Raw genomic sequence first — 27,660 nt, forward strand, 5'->3', positions numbered from 1 at the left:
TTAACTACATATTGCCGTAAGTTTTGCGATTCTGCTTAGAAATAATTCCTTTTGTGTGTGCATGTGTGTGTGTAATCAGCTATACTGTCTTTCAGGAAGCTGGGAAGAAAAGCAATTTGTAGGCAAATCTATTAACAGTAATGATGTAAAACTCTTCAAATTTTTTATGCAAAAGTTTATGGATGATTTCTCAGTGAATATTAATTCAATCATTAACTCATTTGCAAATACTTTGTTAATCTTGCTAACTAAAAGAGTCTTTGGAAGTATTTGTACTAAAAAGAATTATGTTAGGAAAAAATACCTTTTGTCTAGGAATATACATTATCACGATTATGTTATCTAGCAGTAAATGAAGATACTGCTTTGCGTGGTGCTTTCAATCTTTTCAATTTCAATTTGCATTTCATAATTAATTGCACCCAGGCAACTTTATGAAGGTGGTAATGATGCACTGCAGGCCCCAGTGAGCTACTCCCAGATGGCAGGAAGCAGCTAAGAACTTCCTTGTACACGTACCAGCACCCCGTGAATATGGCTTTTGAATGGCTTCCACCAGGAAAGGAGAAGGGGATATAGGTAGATATGCAAGCAGTGCTTCTAGCACCACTCAATTGTTGCCCTATAATTAAGTTCCAAAGTCATAACTTTGCCTGTGAGCAGGGTGTCTTGGGATCTATCCCACCGTTTTGCTGCAGTCATGCAGGTGTCACATAAAACAGAGCCTTAAGCCCGGCATCATCATTTTGCCTTCAGAAAACGGATTCATATCTCTCACCTTGCTCTGGACTGGATTGAACATTCTGCCTTACTCAAACACTTTTCAGAGAACAGCACTGACTCAATGTTAAGATTACTAAAGACACTGTTCGATAAGGTATTGCTGAATACAGAAATGGGTTTATGTGTTTATCAGTTAGCTTCAATGCCATTTCCTCAACCTTGACAAAATTAGTTAACTCCTGTAAATTCATGCAGTGCCTGAGAGTGATACTCAAAGATAGACAAATGCAATTTTTCTTTTCCTATTTTGCCTTATATTCCCTCAAGGTGTAACTGCAGCTAAATGGGAAATACTCTGGTACTGTGTACACAGACTTTGTTATAGCAACTTTTTTTTTTTTTTCTGGTTTCTATAGAATCTGATCGCAGTGAGAATTAATAGGGTCTGACTGACATTTAGCCAGAAAGAAGAAAGCCTGCATGTAAAGTGGTTACTATAGAATAAGTGCCTAAAAGTGACTGGAAAAGCCAGGAAACACAAAATCGTGAATGCCAAATTGAAACTATTACATCATAAGTACTACAGATGTATAACTGAGCACCCAAATGCTGGCTATCATATGGTGAGATCATTCCTCTCTTTAAAATACATGGAGCTACCTTGCAGATAGGCACTTACAAGCAGAATCCAAAAAGAAAAGGAACAGCTTTGTCGTGCAGAGACCTACTCACTTGGATACTCACCTGAGGCTCAGTAGACCCCATTTGACACCCCTGTAGTTCAGCCAGTGGAAAACCACCATCAAAGAATATAGCATGGAATGGTTCGAATTGCCACTGTTCAAAGCCTGTGTCATCTTAGGTTTTTCAATTATATGCTGCCTTGCAAGGGAAGGACTCAGCAGAGGGTTATTCCCTTCTCATGCCTCAACTCTTTCCAATCTGTTTTTTACCTGTTATGTTTCTATCTGCCGGTTTCAAATCCTATGTAGCATCTACAAAGGGGCTCTGGATGTCAAGAAAGAGGGAACGTAGAAAATTAGTTTAATAAAATAAACCGAGGGAAGTGTTACTGTAGGACTCGCTGGTTCTTAATCCCTCTCCGCTGCTTTCTACAGCCTGGCAAAGTGCCTCTGAATAGCAGTGCAGCCATGTGATGTGTATCAGCTGCTACAACCCGTTTTGTATCAACTGTGACCTTGCTGCAGGTACATTTGGTTTCACTCTGTGGGCCATTAATGAAGACACCATTGCAGGGGTGGGGAACACACCACAGGTGACTGGCCTTCAACTGGGCTTTGTGCCGCTGGTCACAACCTTGGATCCCAGCACTTCAGCCATGTTCCAGTTCATCTCACTGACCACTTTCTTAGGTTGTCTAGGATTATGTTATGGAAGAGTATTCAAAGCCTTGCGTAAAGTCACAGCAAACAATATCCAGTGTTCTGTCTCACTTAGCATAATAGTACTGTCCCCACAGAGAGCTGTCTCATGCCAGTACCCTTCTTCTCCGTGCTGTCTCTTCAAATAATCTCCAAAATCAATTGCCCCCTCATATTCCCAGCTATCAAGTGGAGGTTGACCAGCCTGTAATTGGTTGAATCCTCCTCTTTTCCCTCCTTTAAGATGAGAAGGGTGGCATTTGTTCTCCATTGGTTCTGAGAGCCCTCTCTCAGTCACCACGAGCTTTCTGAAAGACAATCGAGTGACAGTGCAGTGACCTGAGCCAGCTCCTGCAGGACTCATTGGTGCATCCTATCAGAGCCCAGAGGTTCTTGTTTGTCCAGTTCGTTGAGATATTCCTTAACCTGATGCTGCAGCACCAAGCAGTTTTCCAGATTTCTGTACTGGTCACCATGGCCTAGGTGGTTTGCTGGGGGCTGTAGGGTAATTGACAAAGCAGGGACCAGTGGTCTTCAGCCAAAGGCATTTATTAAGTCCACGGTTTGGGTATTTATATAACCCTAACACATCTTAACCCACCGATCCTGGAGCAGTGAGCAATCCTGGATTTAAGCAAATCCCCTCAGCTCCACCAGCAGTTCCTCATTCCTAGTTTTGCAATCTTCAACAAGTGACCTTTATTAACCTTTTATCCTATATATTCCCACATCTCCCCCCCTTTTTTTCTTTTGTTTTCTAAGCCCATTCCAGGATGATAGCACATGTTGCCAAGGTTGCTCAAGGATTATCTTACCATATTCTTCATGATCAATCCTCATCAATAGTGGTTGGTAATTCCAGTCTTCATCCTGTGTCTGATTCTTGGTAGGCATGGAAGATTCTTCAGCGTTATCTTCAGCAACCCAGCCAATTCTGTCCTTCTTTAGCACCAAACCTTGCAATTGGGTTGTAAAGGTGTCAATAGGCACGTGTACATACTTGACTAACGTGACCTAGAGCATCTCGTCCTCAAAGCAATACAGGTAATTGCAGCACATAGGACCACAGCGTAGACGTGTGTCCCTCAGGTCCTTGGATGACAACTGTATGGGCGCTGACACAGGACACAGTTGCTTCTCCGACCTCAGCGGCTGCTCATGGGGCAGCCTGGGTAGGCCAGTCCAGGGACCAGTCATGTTCAGCAATTCTGATTATATCCAAAAGTCCCATGATGCTTGCTGTGGTTCCATAGCAATGTATGATGGCACGGCATGTCCGACGTTTAGTACTTTTGAGGTCGGTCACACAAAGAACCTGTGCAATCTCTTCTCCCACTCAAATGTCCTGGGGAGGACACGGTGATGTAGCTAGCACTGTGAATGGTGTTCTGGGCCCGCAAAGCATTGGCGTAACCCAGAGTACATTCTGGGTCCCTGCTAGCACCAGCACTGTTCCCTGCCCGTCTGTATCTAGGGGCAGTAACTGAGGGTCACCCTGCGCTATACTTATTGAGTGCCAGGCTCTGGCAGCCACTCCCAGTTCAAGTTGTCGGGACCAGTTGCTGCCGGGGCTGTGGCCTGCATTATTTGTGTCTTTGCGTGTGCTGGCCGTCCTGTGCTGCGCCACCCCTGCAACGGCATGCCATCGCTGTGATATGCTGACCGGCGTTGATTGGTATAATGACATCCTTTTCCACATCATGGACGTGGGCCTGGAGCCTGACTGGTCTTTTGGCGTTTGGGGCACTCGCGTTTAAAGTGACCTGCTTCACCACACATGAAGCATTTACTTCACTGCTGACTGCTTACTGCGAGCGACTCTACAGCCTTAGCCAGCATCAGCATCGGGTCCCCCACTTGATTCTCCACCTCCTGACAGGCTTTGACCATGTCATTAACTGTAGGAGTTCCTCCTAGTCGCACTTGTAACCCACGAATCACCGCTTTACAAACCTTATTCATATTTTTCTCTGCCAGCTGCTCAAATATTAGCAAGTGAAGCCCTTCCCTGTCCACCTGTTTATCTACCACTGCCCTAACATGGTCTAAAAATTTAATATATGGTTCTCTTTTCTCCCGCTGTGCCTTAGAAAAAGGTTGTGTAGCCTCTTGTTCCCCTGCAGGCACATGTCCTGCAGCTTCTGGAAATATCTTCCGTGCCTGTATCTGTGCTGGTGGGCATCTGGCCTGGACATTCACCGTTCCGTAATGCCCTTCCCCCAGCAACATTTCTACACCCACTCCTTGCATTTGCGGGTCATGTGCATTATCCAAAGCCTTAAGATGAGCTACTTCGCGCATTTCCTGTGCCATGACTGCACTGATGTGTACAGCAATTTCATGAGCTGCTTGTAGTCCTGGGGTACTAATCAATGTTCTTCACGATAGCCTCATAATAAGGCCAACGTGTAGGGAGATTTTGGCCTGTAATCTGAGATGGCTTTACACAGCTCTTTTACCGTATTATAATCTAGGGATCTATGTTGCACCCCCCCTTGCCCATCAAACATGACCAGAAAAGCCACGCCTCCCATAGCACCCAAGGCCGAACCCATCTCCCAGACCCCCTGCTCAAGTGCTTTGCAACTTACGACTTGCCAGCCTTCATCTCCCTCCTTAGCCATAGCCCCTTCCCGTGGCAGATCTTGCCCGGCTGGCTGTTTACTGCCACCTCTTGCAATTCATAATCAGGTGGGGCTGATGGAGGAGGTGAAGAACTTCCCAATACATGTGAGAAACAGCCCTCTGGTCATAGGGGAGGTGGTGTCATGTCCTTAGGTGTAACACTCTCCTGTCGCAGGTGAGGTGGAGGTGCAGTCCCTGATGCTTCTAATCATGATTTTTTGCCTTGTCCCCTCCTTATGCCATGCATCTCATTGGTGCTGCAGCAAGGGGTGGTCCTGAATGTTCTGCTACAACTTGTTGAAAGTGCCCACAGGCAGGGTTGAGCTGCAGATCCTGACACAGCTCCTACTCTGCCCAGCTGCCCAGGGACCATTCCTGATTGCCCAGGAAGCTTGTCTCACTGCTGATGTAAAAGATGATGTGAGGAGCTGTGGTGTCCTCAGGCTCCTGGCAGTCCCTGGCACTCCTGGCTACACAGGGAGCTTGTGTTTTGCTGCTGATAAAAAAGCAGATGGGGGGGACCATGGTGTCCTCTGACTCCTCGCAGGCCAGCCATTTGCTGCCGATGCTGGCACTCTGCTGGCTGCACAGGGAGCTAGTTTCACTGCTGATACAAAATCAGATGTGGAGGGCCAGGGTGATGTCTGGCTGCTCATAGATCAGGCAGCTGCTCTCTGCTAGACAGCACATTTGTGGCAGGATGTGGAGCATCCTACCTCGGGCTCCAGCAGTACCTCTCCACTCTTTGCCATCTTGGGTAATGGCACCTGAGGTGGAGGCACAGGTCTTGGCAGGGTCTCGATGTCACCAAAGGACCCAGAGGTGCTAGCTCGAGGCAGCTGGAGGACACAGCTGGAGTTTCAGCTTTCGTCCTCATCCTCCAGCAGACCCTATGCAGGCATCCACCAGCTGTCCAGGGAGCTGCTCTCACTGCCGATATAGAAGGTGGCACGCGGGGCCACGGTGTCCTGGAGCAGCTCGCAATCAGTGCAGTCCCCGGCACCCTCGCCACTCTATAGGCTGGCCAGGGAGCTCGTCCTGCTCCCAGTGTAACAGATAACCTGGGGCCGCATGCTCTCCTTGGGCTCTTGGCTGTTGAGGCAGCCGCTGGCACCCACGTTGCTCTCCTGGCTCTCCAGTTTGCTCATCCCACTCCCAGTATAAAAGATGACCCAGGGCCACGCGCTCTCCTCGGTCTCTTCATGGTTAGGCAGCCAGCAGCTCCCGCATTGCTCTCCCAACTGCGCAGGGAGCTCACCTCACTCCCAATGTAGAAGCGAATGCGGGAGGCTGCAGAGACATGTGACTCCTCGCGGGTGAGCCACCTAATGTAGTCGGCCAGCTCATTTGTTTCCCAGTGGTCCAGAGTGCTGCCGCACTGGCACCTCTGGCCCAGGCAGAAGCAGCCGCGCAGCGACTGCCACCATCTGCCACCAGCCCTTGGTTGCCGCTCCCTCTGCCCAGCCTCGGCCACCGCCTTGCCTTCCCCTGCAGCTGCTCTCCTGCTCAGCCGCCTCCTCAGCCACTCCATGCTGCAAGGGAGGGCAGCAGGCGTGAGCACGCACTCAGGCGGGCCATCCCTCACAGCCTGTCCCCGCAGTGGCCAACCCTGCCCAGAGAGCAGGGCTCCCTGTGCAGCCAGCGCGACACGCGCTCAGAGCCGCACGTGACCGCCAAGGTGCCACGGCTCGGGCAGAGCCCCCGCTGGGTGCGCGGCCGTGGCCAGGCCCCTGCAGAGCCAGCCAGGCCCTGGTGCCAGCCACGCAGCTGCGCGGGAATGCACGCCTGCCTCTCAGCCCTCCCCTCCTCCCCACGTGCTCAAACATAGAGGTTGTTCTTCAGCAAGCTATCAGATACTCTATGCCATGTCCTAATACAAACTTCTCAATGATAATTACAGAGCCACTGTGAGAGGCAGAGCTGGAGTGGCCGAGGATCGTGGTGCTGCGGCTGGTTTCCATACTGGATAGGGATTTCACTTCACCATCAGCACTCTTGTTGGAGCTGGAGCTGTGGTGCCTGTTACTCTTCAGCTGCATCCTGGCAGTGCAGGGGTCTTCACTCACTGCCACTGTCTTCTGTGGCACACTGCAGCTCTTGCTCATCTTGGCACCACCATGTGCACCTGGGTCTGGGACTCAGCAGGGTCCTGGGTATCACCAAAAGACCTAGAGGTGCTCATGCTATGCAGATGGAGGACACAGATGGAGTCACAGCTTTTGTCCTCATCTGGCAGCTTCTCCAGGGCCATCAAGCTGCAGTCCTCAGTATACACGTGTGCCTACCAGCTATCCAGGGAGCTCGTCTCACTGCCGAGGTAGAAGGTGATGCCACCGTGACTGCTTTCTTCAGGCAGTCAAGCCTTCTTCAACCTTTCCATCCCGCAAGTGCAGCAGGCATGAGTACTGGCTGCCTGTCTCTACACTCCTCAGCCATGCATGGAGACCAGGACAGTATGCACACACATGCACACCTGTGCTTAGGGTACCGTGAGCAGGGACCAAGGTGAGAAAAGGAGACATGAAGGAGGCAAGGAGATTCAGGACCCTCAGTGTTCCCAGGTGTTGCCTTGATAGCTACAGCTATCATACGCAATGCACTCTGTGACTTATTCCCGCTTCCGACCCATCCCGAGTATTTAAACATATCTTCAGGGACGGACCACTCCCTTGCGGACTCCCTATCTTGGCAAAAATATCTCGCGGTTCCGTTCGGCACCTTGAGCGTCTGGTCAAGGTCGTTGTACCTTAGGGGAATGTTTAGCCAGAGCGTCCCATTAAAGTATTGTAATTGCCCTGAAAAGTTCGCCTGATGGGAGAAGTAAGTAAAGTTTTCTCGTGCTAGAAATGGAGACCACCATCTGGACCAATCATGGTCTGATTCTACTCTAAGCTCTGATGCTCCCTTGGCCAGTTTGACCTTTACTTCTATGACCCGATCCTCAAGTGTTTCGGGAAAAGTGATCCCAGTGATGTTTCTGAGGAAGTCTGCCAGAGGACAGTCTTGTCCGTCCTCCCCGCCTTTGTACCCTACGAACATATAGCATGCTAGCGGATCAGTGCCTCCTACCCCAGTAGGAAGGCAATAGTAGGAAGCGTTGTGTGCTTTGGCCCACCGTCGGGCCCACGATTCAGCGCTACCTTGCGGAAGCTTAGCAGTTAGAGCGAAGGCAACAGCGATTACAAGTAGAATACACCTTTTGGGGCGTCGTTGTTCCACCCACTGAGATTTCTTCTGCGCTGCTTCTCCTGCTCCCCTGTGCGAGGGTGCACGACAATGCTCAGTCGTCTTCGGCTCCTGCAGCTGGGAGTAGGCATTCAGGGGGCGTCCCAGGTATCGTTTCTGAGGAGAGAGAAAGACCCTTCTCTTCCCCGCCAGTTAGGTCGGGTTTCACCCATCTGGCAGGTACCCACTTTATCCCGTTATCCCCCTTTATTGCTGCATAGGCTTGTCCTTGCAATACCAACATCCACCCTTTTTCCCATTTTCCTGTTTCCGGGTCCCTCACCTGAACCCACGGCCCCTCTTCTATGGCCTTGACCGCCCAATGCTTTGCTTGGGGAGATTCTGTGTCTTCCCCGCGAATGAAATGATTTAATGAGTACAGTGCTTTCATGAGTATTTCTGCCTGTCTACCTACGGGGATGCCTTGGGCATATCCTTCCCCCTCCCCAAGAACCTTGAGCTTCCGCTTGAGGGTTTGATTGGCTCTTTCCAGGATAGCCTGGCCCTGACTGTTGTACGGAATCCCATGCTTGAGGTTAATGCCCCAAGCCGCAGCCCATTGTTTGGTAGATTGGGCTATAAAGCATGGACCATTGTCCGTCTTAATGACCTTCCGAACGCCTAATATGGCAATAGCCGACGCCCAGTGCTGCTGTATTGCTCGAGCAGTTGTCTTTCGGTGTTGAGTGGCAATAATATAGCCACTGTACGTGTCCACGGTCACTGCTAACCATGGCTGAGGACGTAGCACCAGGCAGAGGGTAAAATCCGTCTGCCAGACCTGATTCAGTCCCCGTGGGTTTACCCCTGCACCCCAGAGTACTCCCTTTTGGCAGTACGGGCAGGTGGCGACAATGTCTCTCGCCTGGCTCAGTGTAATATCACAGCTCTTTGCAAGCGCCTTTGCGCCTATATGGATCGCCTCGTGAAGGGCCCGTGCTTGTTGCACGGTCCATATCCCTTGTGCTACCTTGTCCGCCACATCATTCCCCTGTTGGTAGAATCCAGGGATGCCAGAATGGCTCCGCACGTGGAGCACAGATACCGTGGCTCGTCTCCCTTGGAGTGCCTCCTCCAGCATTATGGCTATTTGTGTCCCTGCCCAGCCCAGAGTTGCCATGTGCTGTAAGAGCTTGTACACGAACATAGAGTCGGTAACGATGTTCACATGCTCGTCCGGCCACAATCCCAGGGCATGGGCAACGGCTCGAGCCTCCAGGTACTGGGTGCTAGTACCTGGCTCGTATATTTTCACCCGTTGCCAGCCCTCGGGCTCCTGCCAGACCACTACCGCCATACACGTGCGGGAGGACGCATCAGTAAAGACTGTGCGACCGGGCTGTGGTTTCGTGAGCACCCGCAAGGATTTGCTGGGCATAACCACAGGCAGGTGTCTATATAGCTCCAGGGTGGGACCATGGCAGACACGCCCCGAATATCCTTCTAATGCAAGCGCCAGGTGTTCCTGATACTGATTAACCTCCTCCCAATGCTGTTTTTTAATGGGCAGCCAGATATATTCCGGGTCCTTTCCAAAGTGCCTAACTGATGCGGCGCGACCCTTGGTTATTATTCCGGCCACTGCTTGTGTGTATGTCACAAATGCAGTGGTTACCTGGTTGGAGGTCAGCCACAACAATATCGAAGGCCTTTCTGGATTGCCTTGACCCAGGACCGCAACGGTCCCCTTACTAGTTATTGCGATGTAAAGGCCCAATTGCTGGCCTGGGTCCCAGCGATCCAGTCGTCCCTGGTTCGCTAGCTCTTCAATTCTGTCCAATGCTTGGATAGCGTCCGGTGTAAGCTGTTTCTCCTCCCATGGGTGCCGCCCACGAAGCAATGCAAATAACAGTTGCATCAGGTCCGCGGGTGTACCTAGCATGGGTCTGAGCCACTCTATGGCTCCCACGAGCTTTTGGGCATCATGCAGCGTTTTTATGCATCTGCGCAACTTCACGGGTTGTGGGAGGACCGTCGCAGGTTTGATGACCGTCCCTAGGTACTGAACCGAATCGCCCCTCTGGGTCTTAGCTTCTTGTAAGAATAAGCCTTCTCCCTGCAGATCCTCCATCACCTCCTTTTCTAGGATATCTAGCTCCCTATTTGTTTGGGCTGCCAGCAGGAGATCATCCATATAGTGGATGATGACCGCTCTAGGGTGCCTCTGCCTAGCTGGCCGCAAGGCCTTGGCTACCAGTACTTGGCATATCGTAGGCGAATTTTTCATGCCTTGGGGGAGGACCTTCCACTGGTACCGCTGAGCTGGTTCGCAGAGGTTAGTGGATGGGAGGGTAAAGGCAAATTTGCAGTAGTCTTGGGGTGCTAGTGGGATCGAAAAGAAGCAGTCCTTAATGTCCATTACCACCACCGGCCAGTCTTTTGGGACCGCTGATGGTAGTGGAAGGCCTGGCTGTAGCGCCCCCATATCCTCCATTCTCTCATTTACTGCCCTTAAATCATGTAATAGTCGGAATTTAAACCTATCCTTCTTTTGTATTACAAAAATCGGCGTGTTCCAGGGGCTAGTAGTAGGTTCAATGTGTCCCATCTCCAACTCTCTTTTTACTAATTGATGCGCTGCCTCGAGCTTCTCTGATTTTAACGGCCACTGCTCTACCCATATTGGTTCTTCGGTCTTCCATCTCAGGGGTATTGCATGTGATGGGCGCATCAGGTAGACAGTGGCCTCTAGGCTAAATTTTGAAGGTTTGAGGCTGTGGCTAGGTAGAGCTTCGCCTGAGCCAGGCAGTCCCGGCCCAGTAGGGGCTCCGGTGCCTGCACTATATAGATGTACACCACGGCCTTCAATGGTGGACCGTCCACATTCTGGGGATCTTTGATTGTTACAGTAAGGGGAACCATACTACGTTTTGCTCCGGTGGTTCCTCCCACTCCATCTAATGGGCCGGCCGGCGTGGTAGGCCAGTTGTACGGCCACCATGACTCAGCGATGCAGGTGACATCAGCCCCGGTATCTAACAGCATGGGTATAGTAAGGTATTTGGGCTGGACTATCCCTGGGTGGCGTAGCTGTACCTCGGCCCTGGGCCTCTGTTCGCAATTTAAGACCAGGGCCACGCGGGCGCGTTCACGTGCCCGCCTTGTTGATTCAGGTTCCCATGCTGCGGCCCTTGGGTTGAGGGGCGGGACTGCTGACACAGGGAAGGGCCGCCCCTCATTGCCCTCCCCTGGTTGCCGTTTCCCTGCCATTTTCGGCAGTCCCTCGCCCTAGGCCCGTGACCCCCGCAAGCCCAGCAGGGTCCTGGGCCTGGCCTGGCGGGCCTTTTGGGTTTTGGGCATTGCGCCTTGTGATGACCCAGGCGACCACACCCGAAGCAGTTCGCTCCGGCCGCCTCTCTAACAGCCAAAGCCGCTTGGACTGCAACATTTATCGCCGCTTGTGATGGGGCTTGGCGTTCCATCACCGTCCTAATCACCACCCCTAGGGCCGTATCTCGGGGAAGGGAGCGTATCACCTCCTTTGTGAATTCGTTCCCTTGTTGTTTTATGCACTCCAGCATTATCGCCGGCTTGGCCTCAGCTGGCATTGGCGCTGACTCCAGCGCCGAGGTGAGCCGATCGCAAAACTTCTCAAAAGGTTCTGTCAAACCCTGTTTAATTTTTGTCCAGGGCTCAGGTGGCTGCTGGAGCTTGGCCACATCATCATACGCCGCACGCGAACACTGAGTGGTCACCTGAACCTCGCGGGACGCCAAGCGTGCAGCTTGCAGCTGTGGGGTGGTCATATTGGGATCACTTCCCTTCATCCTATCCACAGTGGACGCCCTCAATGGATTGGCTGGGTCCTGGGTTGCTTGCGCTACTTGATATTGCAGCCGAGCTGTCCACTGTTCCTTCCAAATGACCATCATCGTGGGGGGAAGTACCATGCGCGATAACATGCGCAGGTCCCAAGGTGTCATCGGAGCGGCATGGACTGCGTCCAGCAACGCTTGGGCTGCTGGGGCCCGCAGACCCTGGTCGTTCACAACCTTCACCAGCTGCTGCACTGTCTTTGGATCCAAAGGGACCCAATCCGTAATCCTCCCCCCCCCGGGGTGTACTCTCACCGGAAGCACCTGAGGCGGAGTGGTGAGCTTAAGGGCTCCGAGAGCGCACTCGGTGGCCACCAGCCACCAATTTGTAAGCGGAATCTCCGCCCTTGTGGCTTGCTCCCCACTCCCGCTTTTCGTTAGTCTTTCCATCTCCCGCTGCTGCCTACGCACTTCTTCTAGTCTCTCAAACATCTTTAACACCTCCTTGAAGGCGGAGCTAGGTTCGCGTGTTGGCTCGGAGCCAACGCGCATGCGCCGGAACTCCGCCCCAAGTTCCTCTAAGTCATCCTGTCCTGTCTCTTCCTCCTCTACGACCCTCGGCATGGACGGTGGCCGCTTCCTCCGGGCGCCATTTTCTGGCGCCGTCTGCCTTCTCTCCTCTCTCTCTTGGAGCTCTAGTGGGTACTGGGGACGCATCCACATCCCTGGCAGCCAATCTTGCGGGTCATCTACCACTATCGGCTCCTGTTCTGGCGTTGACGCCGAGTCCGGGGGCCCATCTACCCCTCTTTCCGCCTTGCGCAGTTCTGCCCATGGGTACCCCGGTGGACGTGGAGGGCGCGTGGGGCATGCTACTATTGGCGCGGGCAGTCGCTCCCCGCCACCCAACTCCTCGTCCCCTACCGAACTCCCTCCGTCACTCTCGTCTGGTTTACCTGGCTTCTCTGACTCGTTCCCTTCCCTCGCCTCAGTTCCTGCACCCTCCGTCTGAGCCCCGACATTCTCTGTCATGCCCATCACCGCCTTTGCCGCTTTCCATGTCTCCCTCTCCTCCCTCGTCCGGCGCAGGGCCAACTTTATCTGACCCCACGTCTTCATGTCTTTCGCGCTCCCTTTCGCCATCCCGTACTCAGCTAAGGCTAGCGTGCACCTCTCCCAATTCTGGTGAAGAACAATATCACCAGGGGAATAAATCGCTCCCTCTTTCAGGAGCTGCTCGACGCAGCTTTTAACAGCTGCCGATTTCACAGAAATCCCCCACTCGCGAGCACAAGCTAATACGACCTTAATCGTCGATTCCATGATCCGGCCAGATCCTACGACCGCCTGCGGTCCGCCGCCTCGGGGTATCACGTCGGGGTCACCGCTTGTTGCCTTCGGTTTGGCAACTGATGACCGCTGTCCGAGGCGGCACGGGCGCCACCCCCGCGCCCGGGCAAAGAAGTACAGACACCAATATGAGGATGCTTCAAATGGCGTTTATTGTCACGTGTCAGCGTCTTTTATGCTCGCGCTCAATGCGGAAGGGCTGCGCGTTAACCAATAGCGTGCGTGGCTCACATACTTTGCCTTATATAGATTATGCCTGTTTACTCCTGCACTTTCCGTACATCGCGAGATCTTCCGAGCGCCAGGCCCTGTCGTTTAGCCTAAGTATGGCCAGCCTCAATCTGGCTTGCCATCTCCCACACTCAGGGAGGGCGGGGGCAGAAATGGCTTCTCCCAGGACTTTCCCTCATGAGCACTGGGCAGGAGGCCAACATGCACCTGGCCCTGGTCAAGCTCTCACCTCTCCACCAAAGGATGCAGCTAAGCTGCAAGCTCCAGAAGTGAGAGCTCTGCAAAGGCTCGTTCCTTCATGCTCCTTCTCTTGGATTTCCTCTCTCTACAAGCCCAGCAACAGGGCAGATCAAGAAAGAGAGAGTTGGTGCCAGCTCAGAAGCTTCCCTCAGCAGTCTGCCTCACTCAGTCTGTCCTGCTTCCTCTGTGGGGGAAAGTCACTTGCTGAACTACCAGCCATAGCCCAAAAGACCACCATGACCCTGGGGAAAACACCGTCTCTTCCTCAGCATGCTGAACACTAGGATTCTTTCAGCAAGACATGGCACCATGTGCTCCTGGAAAACCATGAGCTTTCTTTCTAGGCTGATATTCACTGGAAAGGCCAAAGGTAGAGCCTACCCAGGACAGCCATCCTCCCTCCCGTCACCAGTATCACCCTCTCCTTGAGACTGGCACACTTTGGCTTTTGCTGGGCCCCTACAACCATGCTGTTCCCTAGTCCTCCTCTTCTGGAACAGCTTCTCTCTTCAACGTCCATGCTCCAAGGAATTTCTCTGAGGGCTGTTCTCATGGGCTGACCAAGAGAAGCCACCGAGTTTCCCTGCACCTGGCTTATAGACACAGGCTTTGGGCCTGTTTCTGCAGCAGGGGTAGTGTCGGGAAGCAGATCGTTAAGAGGGGGACATACGCCAACAAACAGTGGAGGAGAGGAGGAAGGACAGGTTTTCCACTCAGGTAAACAGTGTTTCCAGACACAGTGCTGAAGCATAGGCACCAAAAGGCTGTTTTTTCTTCCAGCTAAAGGAAGAAGAAGAAACAGACGTTTCAAGTGCAGGTTGTTGTAGAACAGCAGTAGTATTGGAGCCAAAACCATGAAAGACCTCCCACCACCAGGCAGCTACAACATTAGCAACTGGCCTTGCTATCTGCGTGATTCTGGTATAACGCTTGCATTTCTACAACTTCAAGCTACTTTTAATGTGATTGTGAGGGACTATATCTCAAACTGACTGTCTCAAAGCTTGTTTGCCTTTCTGCTGAGTTCACCGCAAAAACCGAGCTCAGCAGCTGTGAACAAATAAGGACTCAAAACAGTTTTCAGATGGGGTCAAGGGACAGCCATGCTGTGCTGTGTTCCACTCCAACCTGCCAAGGCAGGAATGCTGCTGTCCAGGAAACGACCTTCCTGGATAGCCTATAAAAGCCTGGCCAATCGAATAACAGACAGCGATCCAGAGACCCCACCCCACTGATGTTCAAGATGACTACAAACCAACAGGACACTGCTGGATCCATGGTGGTGGCTATCTCTTGCAATTCTATCCCAACTGCTTGCTAGATTTCCTTCTTTCCTATCTTTCCCTCCCTTTGCTATCACTATTAGTGCAGCACATGAATATTTCATTTGTGTAAGTGCCCAGTAAATTTCCTTGGTGGCATTTGACCTCGTTTGTGTCTTCATCTCACTTGGGTATAACAAAGAATCTTCCTGGCTCACACCTTCTCAGACCGTAACCATGATCGTAAGTCATTTCCTACATTTCTTGTGGGCCACAGTGTTCAGAGAACCAACTGTTCATAGTCCAAGGGTGACCTGTATTAGCGGCCCACGTAAGGACTGTCTGGCAGACACACGAGGTTGTTGGTTGTTTTATGTATGTTTATTTTTCAGGAATATCTCATACCTCCCATGAGTGCAGTAGCTGGCCCCACAGGCGTCCCAGCTCTGTCTCAGTAACCGCCCCCCTACAGGTGGGGCCATGCTGTGGCAGTATCTGCTTTTGTGTCACACGTGCTGTGGGCGAGTCCCCCCGTAAACTGTTACAGCCAACAGGAGGTATCACATGCAACCACAGATAGTTTGACAGCAGCTAGCGTACTTTGTATAAACAAAATTACATCTGATGTGTTTTCACATTTATGTTTCACATTCTTAGAATCTAGCGTTATACAAGGCTGACTTCTAGAAACATTTAAATATTGCTGTTAAATTTAGTTATCAGAGAGATACGATTATCCTCTAATATGTATCGGCCAGCTTACCTTAATGTTACTTCTATTCTGACTCATTCACTTGCACAGTTGATCAAAAAGAAAACAAGAACTAACAATTCTATTACTATGTCACACTGCTTTTTTTAAGTTTATATTCCTCAGAGGGTCACACTGTAAAACAAAACAAAAAACAAGCAAGGCCATTAGGTTCTTACCATCTGGCTTTAACTCCAACTGTTGAAAACATTTCTTTTAAGATTACTCAAGGTTACATCCACCACTTAAGTTTGACCAATTTCTCCACATTGATTTTTCTTGATGATCAGGAATTCTTAGTACATCCTGGGGCATTCTCCACCTGATTTCTGATAACAGTGTAGGTAACTAAGATGCTGTATCTTCACATTATGGGCCTTCTTTTTTTTTTTTTTTTTTTAGTAACTATGCTTCTCTGTTGCTCTCTTTCTGCAGCAGGGCAACACACATCAGCTACTACTGACCTTCTACTGACTTCTACACCTTAAACATTTCATTCTTCTGTCTCGGTTCACCATTCCTTTAAGCAACTTTTTATCATGTCATCTTCTTTCTGCATTCATCTTATGAGTGATAGATGATATTTTCTTTCATAAAGTAATGGAGTTAAGCTTTGTAGCGTATTCCTCCCAAAGGTATACGGTTTTCAACACAACTGGGATTTTTGATGTCTTGTATGATAAGGGTCGACTTTTATTTTTGAGAAAATTCATTTGCAATTCCTTATTTCGTATGCAACTGCTTTTTTTTCCAGTTTGCAAGGAGCAGGATAGAGGGTTTGCCTTTGTCTGTTCTATGAGCAATACAGTTCAATATCGATTTTGAGACCTTGAGTACATTGGCAAATATCCCACTGCCCTCCTGCATGGACTCTGTACCCAAGGATTTGGGAATACTTGCAGCTAAGCTGTTACTGAGCAGCTGAGTTCAAAGGGTTTTAGGACTCAGGAAAATCACCCCTCCTCTTGCAGCTTGCCGCTACTTTTTTATTTAACTTTTCATTACAAGTTGGGCAAAGTTTGAATTTCAGCCATGATGTGAGGTTTAAACATAACAACTACATTTACATGCACACTAGTTCTCCAGTGAGGCCTCTCCAGCATGAAGGATGCCAGCTATCCAGCAGATCTATGCACTGACTGATCGAGCCAAATTTACACAAACCTCTTCATTTGAAGACAGATAGCACTCACTAATTTGGGCCAACTGATCTGCCACGATGTTATGTTTCCTTTCTTTACAGATTCCCTGGACTGTGTGGGCATCAGTATGTCTCACCCACAGAGTCATGGGCTCCTTCTCATACACAGGAAGTCAGCATGGGATTCCTACATCTTGAACCCTTGGCGACTTCCTGTGTATGGTCCATCCATCCACCTACCACTGTGCCGTATGCCATAAACACCCTCCAGGAGAGAGTGTAGCAACTTCTTCCATTAGCACTTCCATTAGCACTGGTGTTATTTTTCACATTTTGGCTACTTTTCCCCCTTTCTTTGCAGAGTTGGGGAATTCTGTTTGGCAGGGTCAAATGCACGAGCCGTCCACAATTGGTCCCCAGTATGTGCTTTGTGGACCTGTCAGTACATCAAGCATTTGTCCTCTGTTCTGGCATAAGGTCTTCATATGAGAGGAGCTTCCTGAGCCCATGCCAGAGGTAAAAGTGTCAAAGGAAGCATGATGGCTTTGCTTACCCTAGCACTGATCTTCCTGGGACCCAGCTTGGCCCACACAGAAAGGTACCATTTTACAGTGAGGCCTCCCTGCAGCCACAGGGGGCCCCAACCAGTCAATTGATTGCTACTTCAAAGTATGTAATAAAGATACGATGGTCATAAAGAGAAGATGAATTAAAAGGACACTTTACAAACAAACCATAGAAAAGACAAATATATGAGCAAGGTAGGGTAAAATCTGTGATTCTAAAAAGTGGTATGAGGTGGAAGATTTCTCATTGTTTGAGAGGAATTGAATGTTAAGATGTTTTCAGGGGAAAAAAAAGTTTAGTTTTAGGCTCATTAACATTTTGGCAGAAACTTCAACAAGAGTAATACAGAGCTGCGTGACCATAAAATTGCAGTCTGGTCTGCTGATACAAACCCCTACAGATCCCAAAAGGGGTTTCAATATCTCCCTTCTACAGACTGAAATGTGCCTAAATAAGCTGAAGCACCTACTTAAGTTGACTGTTACGTTTTGTTGAGCTGCAGCCTGAATCAATATTATAGATTGACTTAGCATTCCTTTTATTCGTCCAAACTTCTTATCTTTAACTATGAGGGTTAAACTGAAAGAGATTAGGTCTTCATCTCTTAAAACAAAGGTTTTCACTGCATAATAGAAAATTAATCTTCTCATACAATTAGGATTTTTTTTTTATTTAGAACAAGGAAATTATTGTTTAAAGTCTTTGACTTTTTTTTTCCCACTAGGAATGGAACTGTTCAATGTGTAATTTAGCAGGTATTGGAGTTTCTGTATTTGAGATGGATATTTCTATGTAATTTAAGCTCCTTGACTGTGTAGGCTCTCTAGGATTTATTGCTGAAGCCCCCACATGAGAAGATGCCATAAACATGGACTGTGACAGGGTTTCCACTCTTGTGTCCTCGCCTACATATTCCTTCTATCTCGTGTTCCATCAACAGCATTTGTGTGACTTTGTATTTGTTATACAGGCTAAACCCCATGGGCAGGATGTGCAGACTATTTTTCAATCTAAATATTCATAAAAACCTCTCATACTACTGGGCATTTCATAAAATATGTTTGAATTTAATGATACTTACGTTGTACATTTTTTGAAACCGGTTAATAGGTTGAAGAGCTTACTGTGAAAGGTATACATAGAAAGAAGGCTTAGATATTCACTGATGTCACAAATTGTGTAGTGTATCTACATAAATTAAACAAATGGTATTCCAAAATGATGTTTAAGCTTTTGTATATGTAAGATTAAAAGTACAAAAGATTCAACCTTTCTTAAACATTTTAACATCAGAGTAGCCTCAGTGTGTTTAAATATACTTGTTTGGTCTGCAAACAAATATACTTTGAAAGATAATTCTGTTGCTTACTCATTTTAATTAAATATCTTTTAAGAAGGTAAATGATGGAAGATTCGTACTACTAAGTCCTTGTTCATTATTTCATTTTACCCCTCTCAAATGTATTCCAATAAAAGAAGCCAATGCTTCGAGAGCAGTATCTTGATACCTTAAGAAAAATGAAATTTGCAGATACTGGTTGAACTCTTTTCATCCCTAATTTTTCAAATAATTCTAATTCTAAAAATAACCATCTTGCCTGCTTAGAAGAATTTTCCCAAGAAAGTATTTATTTTGACACTTAAAAAAAATCCTGTAATGGGAACAACTGATCAAGCTTAGTTGGGGGCAGGGAGGCTGCTCTTTAATGTACAGCTAACTCAGAATTTGCCACTTTCAGCAAATTCTGGGTGTGCTAGTGTTTGCATAGTAAAAAGTCTTCAGCACTGCAATCTTACAAGTTTATAATCAGCAAGTTGTTATTTAGTATGAGCATCATACGGTTACTCTGAAAGAGCTCTTTTGTGGGGGGAAAAAAAGCACATTTCACTTAACTGCAATTTCCCTCAGTCAACAAAACCCACAATTCAGCTTTGTGCAGCAATAATGAGGATGAAACAGTGGAATCTTTCAGTCTGTCAGATTGTTGTTAATTACAGAATGTTGTTAAAGGAAAACATACTATGCACAGCAGAATAAGCATAACAAAGGGACATTTATAGGCCAATCCAGCTGTCATTAAAATGAGAAGAAATTTTGCTGTTAACTTCAATATGAGAAAATCAGCTTTTTTAATTTAAGTGTGAACATAGAATGACAAGTCTTTTGCAAGACATCTCTCTCTGTCAAATGAAGTAATGTGATTCCATATTAAAGGAATAGAAAGTTTCTAAAAATGTGCTTGTGATGAGTGCATGCTTTTAATGATTCCACTAATCTGTTCTGCACATTCCTTTCTGCTTGCAAAAGGCAGTTCCTGTCCAACTGTGGCTGCCAGGCCCCAAGCTGGCCCTGTCATGCAGATGCAATCTGAGGCCATGGTACTAGCGAACCAAACTGTTCATGCTGACTGGCAAGGATCCTTCATGGCATAAAAATCCTCTGTTCTCACAGCCCTGACTCACTCATGCACAAATTACACATTTAGGGAAGATTCTAAGATAAGAATAGTAAGAAAATACTTAAATCTCCCATTACAGTGTTTGTATATTATTACAGTAATATCAAAGATGCAGTAAATAGCTACTTGAAACCTGCGTTCCCTTTTTAGCTGTCGTTCAGGGATTTCTTGCTCAGTGTAAGGCTGCAGGTAGGACTGTAGGTTGCATTCTCTGTAACAAGAGGAAGGTTCAGAGGGTCAGAGCGCTACTTCTTGTTCCAGTCAGACTCCATTGTTTAACTTCCTGTTTTATTGGCTGTATTATATAATGCAATTGGGTCATCAGTGGGTATCTTTCAGGATAGCATGATTGCCCTTGAAATTTCACAACATGAATTGAGGCACGCTTTCCTTTCTAATTTCCTTACTAGCTGAACTTTATGGTGACTGTAATTTTACAGGAGATTGCTGAAAACTACTCTTAAGCTTCTTTCTGAACAGGTCTCTCAGAAGATTAAAGAGAGACCCTGAACTACGAGTTCCCTTCCTTTGTTTATGCCTTCTCTCAAGAAATCAACTGAATTTTAGCTACAAATTTATAGCATAACATCTTATAAACCACACCACTATAAGGGCCTTTCAGAATCCTGTAGCATTCTTTTTGTTCCATTCTTATGCAGTCGTGTGATTTACAATGTCAGCTTTTTCATGGATCTGTAAAAAGTTGCAACACAGAAATGAAGAAAATAAAACAGCTTGTATAACACCTTTTCTGGTAGTCTGCATTTCAGGGAATTTGATTTCTGTAAGGATTCTGCATGATATATTAATGACAAGAGTAACTAATTCAGTACATGTGATATCAATTTTCTATTTTAGAGATATTTTAGAAATGGAACTGAGTCATAATGGAGAAAATTGATTACAGTTAATTAATAATTTTCTTAATAGATTATAAATTTAAGAGGAATTGTTTTGCTAATAGAATTACTATTACTGTAGCTGTATCATGACAAGATATTGTAAACCTGTCACTAGGATCATCACTGCATAAATAGCATTTAAGCAACAAAGTCTTCCTGGATAACTTGATGCTTTGGACCTTATATGACAATCAAATCCTTAATTCTAATGAAGAGCATAACTGACTCTGTAACTCTTACATCAGGTTAAGAATGCTCTTTTTTGTGACAGCATGATTCAAAGAATTCCTTCTCTAATTTTGACATACCTAGGTGAGCAATTGTTACACCAAAAGAGAAGGTTCACATTGGGCATCATTTAGGAATTTGGGCGTTTTTTTTTTCCCTCATTCTCCATATCCTTGTTTCTCTGCACTTGCCTCCCTTATTCAGGAACTCAAAAAGGCAGAACCAGAGGTTATGATTAGATAACAGATTGCTGAGTGTAAGGAATTCTCATAAAAATTGTCTATTAACATATGAAGTAGGACTCTCTCCAGCGGAGTTGTTTTTGCAACCCAGCATGATATACCCTTAAATTATGACCATTTCATTTCTTAGCTGTCATTTGGTCAGTTTGCTTATCCAGAATATTTTATTAGAATAAACATTCTGGTTCTCCTTGATTTTTTTTTTCCTTTCAGAGTTCCAAAATTCTTGAAGTCCTTGGAAACCACACATTTTTCTGTCACCTTTTTTTTCATTTTGCAATTGTTTCTACTGACAATGGAGAGAGGGGACCTTTCTCTGAAATCCACTGACTGCTCTGTGAATCCACCATGTGTTTTTTCCAGTAACCTATGAGATGAGCCCTGGATGCATTTCCTTGTAAGTGGTGGGGTGCAGCTGGACACGTGCTGCTGGGGGTTGTTTGTGTGCAGGTGACTCCAGAAACCTGTGGGGTCAACTTTGGGGGGATTAGGTGCGCAAGGACACTTAGAAATGAGTAGCTGTTTATGAGCATTTCATACGTGTCTAAATACGATGGTTCACCTGTTGTATTCTTGATACTCATGCTGAATGCGTAGTTCTGTAATTGCCATTTAATTATGTGCTGTTAATCAATAAGGCCCTTTGATCCTGATTTGATTTAATATTGGTGAAATGAGCAGCTTTTAGCTGGGATAATGAGAAGCAGTTGCTCTCTAACCACAAAACATGGAAATACATCTAAATACTGGCTACCCCTATTTCACATTTTAGCAACACATATTTCATTAATCTATTTTTATATCTATAGGTTTTTTTCTGTAGGGTTTCCTCAGTAGACATGCAGTAACAAAGAGAGGTACAACAGCAAAACTGAAAGCTGAGCCTAATATCCCAAGGGTTGCAGCCTAACCCCTGACAAACCTCAAAACAATTTGCTCTGAGAGAAAAAAAAGCACTGTCAGTCAATTTAACTGAAGAATTATCAAGGAGAGGGAATCCTCATATGAAACTGAGTAAATATATCCATTAAGGATCTTTAAACCCTGAAGGAGAAAATAAACCTGAGCGGCTTAAGTATTTCTTTAGTTTTGAGCTCTCAGTTACAACCAAAACAATAACTTCTCCGTTATGCTTTGTTATGCCTATGGAAATTCGTACATGTTTTCGAGGAATAACTGCAATTGGTGCCTCACTTCCCTTCTTCATGACCCTGCCCAGCAGCAGGACTTTTGAAATGCTCCTTTGAGAATCATTGGCAGCTCAACTGAAATAAACACAGTGAAGCAAAGGGGAGGGTTTCATATCACACAACAGGGTACATAGTTCAGCCTCTCCAGTGTCAGTTCAGTTAGCATAAAGTTTATTATAATTTAATCTGATTTCAGTAAAGCTCATGAGTCCCTCAGGAGATAGAGATTACTCAGGTTCTGAGGTTACAGATTTGTTTTCAGCAGAAGGCTCTGAAATTACAGAGCACCTGACAGTCCAGTAAAACATCTAGTTTCTGATTTTGTGGCGTGTGGAACTTGGAATGAGAAACAAGAAATTGGGATGCAAAGGTATAAGAACTTGTACCGATCCTGGCAGGGATATGTTCTAATGATGACAGCAGAAGACCTGGGATGGATCCTCCTGCCTCGGGCCCGGAACGCCTTGACCCACCCTGAGCAATGACTCACTCTGGGTATTTTCAAATGAGCGCAAGAAAGTCTCCCTGTATTGCAAGAAAGTTGAGATAACAAGGAAATCTTAAACTGGTTCCTCAGAATAATCTTGCTATGTGCAGTAAGAGCGGATTTGCTTTCTCATTGCCTATAAGAATTTTGAAAAAATCAGACCCAGTATTTGAAGGCCTGTCCACATCATTATAAAAAAAAAAAAAATCACTCTCTGAAGTACCATCTGAACTTAAGTGAAATCAGATAATTAGACTTAAAACAAATGTCCATTGTTACAGTGTATTTTCTCAGTGCCTTTTAATTCCAGTCCTCTGTCTTACTTGGTTAGATTTTCCTTAACAAAAGCCCTTTGCAGAAAGAGATATTGATACAACACAAAGCCCAGTTTTGTGGCACCTAACATCTTCAGCACTCCCATACTACTATAGAGGAAAAACTGAAATGTGATGAAGATAATTAATATCTTGATATGCATTGTATTTAAATCAATCACACCTTACTGGAAAGTCATTTGAAGTTCAGTAATTTTAGTCGAACAAAGTAACTGAAAGGAAAATAAAAGAGTTAATCAATATTAGACAAGTGATTTTTTTTTTTTTTCCCCTCTGGGATAAAAGATTGTTCAGATAATGGTTGGAATATTCCTTTACCCAGCCCTTAGTATCAATAAAATAATAGAATAATAAATTTTATATAAGTAACTTTTTTTTTAACATGAGCTTGACTCGAAGTTTTGTTTTGTACTGAATTAAAAGCAAAAGTACAACCGCATCATTTAAAGCGGATTAAGATTCCTCTAAGCAAGTTAACACAAGCTCTTCATGTGGCATTTCTCATACCCAATCACAGCGAACAGTAGTGTGGGAGTGATCAAGTGGTGGATGGCAAAGCAGCTCTCTTCGGTCTGCGGGAAGTTGTACCAGTGGAAGGTGAAATGGGATACTCAGAGATGATTTGTTGAAAAAAATGAGATATAATTCCCATAAAAAGTGATCTTCCTTGGAAGTTAACAAGAAACTAATTATGGTTTCTGGTTTTTGGAGCTAATTCTTCTCTTATGCTCTAAATCAAAAAGTACTGGGCAGGTGAAATCACCTTGCTTACATTCTTCCATGATTAAACATGTGCTTAGGACTCTAAGCTACACTAAAGTGAAAACAACTAAAGTGTATGTGTTACTGTTAAGTTGAATATATTTTAAGGGTTTTACCGTGCAAGAACAAATTTTATGATGAATTTGCATAGATGACTAACCCATCTATTCATTTTTGATCAAATTTTATCTTTCTTGTGCAACAAAAATGTGCTAGTGGTTGATGATAATTGAATTCTTTCTGAAAGTAATTCAGAGGACTCTGGATCTACCTGCTTCTGTAAAAAAAAAAAAAAAAAAAAAAAAAATTGCCAGATTCTAACATTTTGCTACAGCTAGGATTACAAATTATTGCAGAAATTCTAGAAGTCAATGATTATTTTAAAGTAATAAAACTCATGAATACTTTTCACTATACTCAAGAATTAATACCTTATTCTGCATACTTGCCAGTTTGATATATTTTTCCAAGGATAATCTTTGTGTCTGCTGTCTTCAGCATTTAACAATATGCAAGATACACAGGAATGACTGAGAATGACAGTCATGACATTCATGACATTCATGACAGAAGAATGACATCTCCTTTTGCTTTTCTTCTTCCCTTTGCATATATAAGCAGAATGTTGGTCCCAAAATGGCAGGAACAAACTAATTTTTCACAAAAGCATAAGCATTTCTTCAGTCTGAACTATCTAATTTGCTTTATGAAGTTTCTAGATACTGAAGAATCAGGTATATTCCACTCCATTTTTTTGTTTTCAGTTACACTTTCCTTTGGCTTATGGAAATTACCCAAATGTTTGAGTCAGCCTTTAATAAAAATGGTATGATCATGTAGATAGCCTTTATAATTCGTCAGAGTATCAGTAAAAACTGAATATTCCTCCACTAGCCTTTTTCCTTTCTCCCTCACAATCTACAAATGTCCAGGAATAAATGCTATTGCATAAATGTGTAGCATCAGTTACATGATGATTTTCAGTTGAACAGGTAAACTAATTTTTTTGGCTCTGTGAGTGTGCCATAGGTTGCCATCCTATTAAAGCAGGACAATTAAACAAACATAGGATGATTAATTAAATAACAACAATCATTTTTTCATTGTTGTTCTTTCAACCTTGCAACCAGAGAGTGATTATTTTAAGCATGTGTTGTCAATAATGCAATAAAACTAATACTGTTTGAAGTAACTCTGTTAGCCTCAACCTTTAGCTGCCCTTACTGACTGATCCGACAGATCCTGACTCTTTGGTTAGAATTCCACCCAGAAGAGGTTATATGGACCACAGCTTCAGATAATTCCCTACCAGTATTTGTTACAATATTTGTCTTCCTTTGTGTTGTGTTCTCAGTTTATTTTGTCACTGTAGTGGAAGAATCATCACACGAGTCAGTCTACTGAGAGGAATAAGTTGTTTGTCGGAGTTACAGTGGTTCGATGGCTGGAGTGAGCACAGTAATATCTATGAGAACTGGAGGCACTGAAACAGCAGCAGCCACAGTCCTGTAGTGAAGCAATTACAGTAAAGACTCTTGAGATATTGCTTGAGCTGAGAAAGTACACACTGAGGAAGTAGTTAAAATATTCAGTACAAATACCAATTTCCTTAGGTATACAAGAACAGTTTTCTAAATTTAATCAGATAGTTCAGATTCTGTATAGCAACAGTCATTTATTGCAACATATGTAGACACAAGGCCAGCCTCTGCTCCCAATAACAGAGGCGTAAAAAGAGTAGGCTCTAACCCGTAGCTTTTTAAAGCTGAAATTCCCCTGGCAAAGACAGCAATACAGAAATAGAGGAAAGCAGATGGTAAAATAGTTTGGGAACTGTTATTTAAGCCTTTCCAACCTGTGTAGATTTACGACAAAATATATGTCAAAACAATAATATTCACACAGTAATTGGGGGGTTGATTATGCCGCTGCATTTTACCACTTTCACAGAAGTGTTGGGGGGCATTTGTCCCACAACTTTATACATACCAAACAAATCACACTTTTCAGACTTACTGTATAGACTCCTCTAGAACGAGCCATTTACAGAAATATTGAGAGTGACCTCTTCTTTGTGTGGAGGTCCTGAATCACATAAACCAGATATTGCTGAAGTCTGAGAGCAGTGTAATTTCATTCTGTGCTGTATATAGAAAGACGTGAAATATAGAACCATTGGTGACATGAAATCGAAGAAGTATAAAAATGAAGAAGTATAAAAATGAAAGTCCTTACTGATAGAAGCATGTGCAGTTTATATTAAATTAAGAAAGATGGAAACAGATCTATGGGTTTTGAAGTACATGAAAAACTACAGCACCACAGAAGACACCAGCAGGTCAGGGGTGTAAATGGAAATAACTACTTTAGGGACAGGCTGTTCAGGATCCATAGTGAAAACCTGTATGTCGCATATTTTCACAAAATCAATTTATTTCCAGCAACCTGGGAGCTTTAGGCTTCATGAAATATAGTTATAGCCCAACTGTCAGAAGAGAACAAGTTTTCTAAAAGTAGAAAAGCTATTGAAGTCTGTGCCCCGTCAAGAAAAACAAAGCCAAACAATAAACAAAATCTCAAACTATTTCCTTCCAAACAACCCTAACGACTCTTTTGTGATATTTACTTTCTGTTAGTGAATGTTTTATAAGTGTGTGTATGTATGTATAGTTAGCATGCAAGGCTCATACATATGACACTGTGGTCATACACGGTAAAATACAGATATGAATTAATAAAAGAAAACCAAGCCAAAAAAAATTGGAAGTGTGCTCCCTTGTACTTGCCAAAAAACAGTTGGAATGCTGTCTGATACTTCACCACAAAATCTACTCTTTTGCAGTATATTTCTTTTTTAACAGGGGAGGATCAAGGGGTAGTCTCGCTGCAGCCTGGTAGCACAAAGGTCTGTGTAATTAGGACCTTTAGAGGGATGAAGTTGCCAAACAACTCTTTCCTTTTGATGGTTTTTAGGACTGTCTGCAAAAAATGGAAATAGCTTTTAGCTGCAACATTTGGGGCACAGTGCAGCATCTGAATTGAAGGTCTTAAAAATAGCTTATAAAGCCCCCTTTATGCCTGCCCCTTGTCTGCCTCGCTCACTTCCTCTAACTGTTCAAAGCACTCAGCCATTAAAGAAGACAGTCAATAAGTGCAGACTGTTTTAAAGCCTTGGAGGTTGTAAAAGAGTTCTCATTCAGCAGAGGCTGGGGTGGACTTACTGACTCATGAATAGTGCTTCACATCAGTCAAATCAGAAGATCTAAGGATTTTTTCCCACCAGACTATCATATACTGGATTATATTTTTTTAAAGAAGGCTGTTACAAGTTTGCTCTCCACAAAGATGGCCTATGATTTTAATTAAAATTGACTTTGAAACCAATTCAGTTAAATTAAAACAATTTTCTAAAACTGCATGTACCTAGGTTCCTGGTAATGCTGCCTGTTTGAGGAGGGTTTACTCATTAAGACCTTGGAACTATGTACTATTTTGGGCCAAAATTTAAGGATCATGAAATGGTGTGTCGCTTGAGCTATCCACTGAGGAATCATTCTTATTTGTCCTTAGGTACATTATGGGTATTGCTTTATTTGATATAAAACTATCAGCAAGAATTGACTCTGGAAAAGCACAAAGTCATGATTAATTTTCTGAATCACACAGCATAGTCCTTTTTGTTGGCAGCATAAAGGCATCCAGTGATGCCATGACATAAGGAAAAAGTGCTTCTTGTGACTTATCAAGTACTAAAATCCTAGAGAGAAAAATACTTTCATCTACAGAAATCTTCAATAGAATTA

The sequence above is a fragment of the Tinamus guttatus genome, unplaced genomic scaffold (assembly GCF_059628265.1).
Source record: "Tinamus guttatus ecotype Peru unplaced genomic scaffold, ASM5962826v1 Tinamus_guttatus_pri_ptg000222l, whole genome shotgun sequence".
Taxonomy (NCBI): domain Eukaryota; kingdom Metazoa; phylum Chordata; class Aves; order Tinamiformes; family Tinamidae; genus Tinamus; species Tinamus guttatus.